Genomic DNA, 3,205 nt, shown 5'->3' on the forward strand with positions numbered 1-3,205 from the left:
AAATAATACTCATCTTTCAAATAACATAAACCGATCTACATTTTTTATTAGAGTTTAATCAGCAAAGAATTTAGAATATTATCCGAAAACACAGTCATTTGGATCCTTGCGGGCGAAATGATTGAAATTTCAAATTTAGTGCTCCCTGCTTTTGACCAAAATGATGTTTGTTGTCGGCTAATCAATGGTTTAATTGTATATTGTAGTACTACTGTCTACTGGTAAAACCTTGAAATAAGTAATACAGAAAAGGTTTTGAATTGTTGGATTCAGTTTGAATCCGTATATACCATTACATCAATAATTTACTATGTATATTTTATTTTCACATGCTTTCACGTGTAAATTGTGTTTCCTTTCTAATTTTTTTTCAGGTGTCCTTGACTCTGCCATCTTCAGGGTCTCAGATAAAATAAAATATTTACTGGAGTATACTATTTGAATTTTTGATAAAATAATTTAAAAAAGATATTTTTTAAATGATGATTTTAGTTTGATAAAATATACTTTTCTTTTTAAATGGTAAATTATTTATATATTTGATCCAATTTTTGTTGAAATATTTGAAAAATTATTTATACAGTACGTACAAAAATTTGAGGAAATATTCTGCACTCAATCCTTTATCATTTTTTTTTATTTTTTGGTAATTTATGTAAAAAAATTGCAAAACAAAAAACTTGTTGAGCACAAATCACTGAATTTAGAAGGTAGAAAAATATTATTTTTTAAATAAATTTGTAAAGATCACCAGGGTGACAATGGGACGTAAAACCCGTCCGTTTCTACATATTCCTATAACTATTAAAATTTAACAAAAAAATTAATTTTTAAAATTTTTATAAAATATTTCTATCTTATTTTGTTTATACTGTAAACGAGATAAGATGGATTGACGCGAAACGTGTATATCTTGTTTACAGTGTAAACGAGATACATGTATTTTAAAAAAAATTGAAAATAAAAAATATTTAATAATATCAATAATCCAAATTTTTAGTATGCAATTAGTACATAAAAATGTTGGTAGAAGAGATTAAAATGAAAAGATGAAAGCGTGAAGTTGAGGTTAATTTTTTTACATATTATCAAAGCATGAGTGCAATACAGGAATATTATGCTAATTTAGTGTAATGTACCGACATGGGAATTGAAAATATAATAAAAAAAATCGTTAGTAACGATTTCAAAATGGACAAAATGATATGAAAATGAGACTAACGATTTTTAAATAGGACAAAAATTATAGAAATGGGACTTATAATTTCAAGTAGGACAAAAATGTGTTTGGAATCTATACCATCATGAAATTGATAGTGCTGATTTCCTTTTTTAAAATTTTTGAAATTATTTAATTCATAAACATGAGTAATGATTTGTTTGTTAACTTCTCTATATATAGAGTGGGTGAATGTAATGTCTTGCGATTCTCGATCTATTCTCCTCTTTCTAATGCTCTTCTTTTACTTCTTAATTTTCTTATTATTTCTTTTTTCATGTGTGCAAGCTATTTTTTTATTTCATATTTGCGGGTAAATTTTTTTTATTCATTTTAGTTATATAATTATTTTATTTTAAGACCATGATATTTAGTTAATTCTTTTTAAAAATTATAATAGAAATATAATTTTCGTGATCACAAAAATGAATAATAATATTAGTTTTAAAATTTATTATAATAGTCAAATTTTATCTAAAACAGCTGAAGGTGTGATATTTATGTGTAATAATCCTTGTATATCTGTTCTTTCTTTTATGGCGTTCTTTGAAGAATTTAAGAGTTATATTTGTCAAAATATAGATTCGCATATACCAAAGAGGGTGACAAATATTTTATACAGACGACCTATATTAGTATTCGGTGGATTCGTTCAATTTCAGGCGATGTGCATCGATGATGACATAAGCCTGCAAGAGATGTTCTCAATCTACTATCCAGCCCAATCACAAGTGTCTGTTATTGAGCTGTATGTGGAGTTCGAACAATTACCGAATACGGTGGAAGAACATGATTATGATTTCGATTGGAAAAGTTATAACGGTGACAGCGAAGAGGAATATGAAGGCAATTACGATTTCGTTGATCCGAATACAAACGAGGAACAAGAGGACTGCACCATTGAGTCGGACATAGAAGATGTCGCAAATACACTAGCAAGTGAGCATCCATTCGAAAAACCGTCTTTCATGCGCGCTTTGGATTTCGATGCCATGAATGCTCCAGAATTTCCAGAGTATGCCAATGCAGGTGACGGCGAATTGGTGCAAGGAAAGGCATCCGCTCCCAAGCCCATACGTGCAACAGTGCTAACGGCCCATCCAAATCTTTGCAATCATATTGCGTGGCCCTACACAGAGACCTGTACAAGTGGGCAAGACATGCTGATCCCCAACTATATGTCCTGATTCTGAAATATTACGCAGCAAGGGTAGAAACTTCCAATGCACTCCCGCACCGAATTTGTCAGCAAATAATGTCGTACCAAAGAGCGACATAATGTGACACCTGGTATAACGCTCCATAGTCTCATGAGTAGTTAACATTATTCCATGTTTAACACTACGCAACCATGTTAGCTTGATAAAACTACCTTTACATTCACTCGCTGTTGGTGCAACTCCAAAGTTCATCAGATATTCTTGCACCATGATTCCGTAATTACTGTTGGTTGGCCCTGTAACTGGTAGCCCAGTTTCTTGAAGTCCGAGGATCAAAGCTACATCTTCTAAAGTGATAGTATTTTCACCTATAGGGAGATAGAACGTATGAGTCACTGGATTCCACCGTTCTACCAAGGCATTTATCAAGGCCGTTTGTCCTGAAATTTTCGGAATCTGTGACACGTTGAGCATATAAGTGTCTCAGTCCAATTATTATAGAACCCTGACAGAAATAATCAACACATAATAATAAATGTTAAAATAATAATGATAAAACAACAATAATAATATCAATGTTAATAAATATCGATATGCACTCAGAAGTGAAATATCTTTACTTTCAATTAACAATTTGAATACATACGAATATTAGTAATAACATATCACAATGCAACAACAGCAAGAATAAAATAATAATAATATTGAAAACATAAACAAACACGTAATAATAATGACATTAACAAAGTATTAACTACAATAACATTTTATCACTTTTAAAAAAAATAGTTGCTAATAATAACAATAATAATAATAATAATAATAA

Source organism: Arachis ipaensis, chromosome B06, assembly GCF_000816755.2.
Source record: "Arachis ipaensis cultivar K30076 chromosome B06, Araip1.1, whole genome shotgun sequence".
Taxonomy (NCBI): Eukaryota; Viridiplantae; Streptophyta; class Magnoliopsida; order Fabales; family Fabaceae; genus Arachis; species Arachis ipaensis.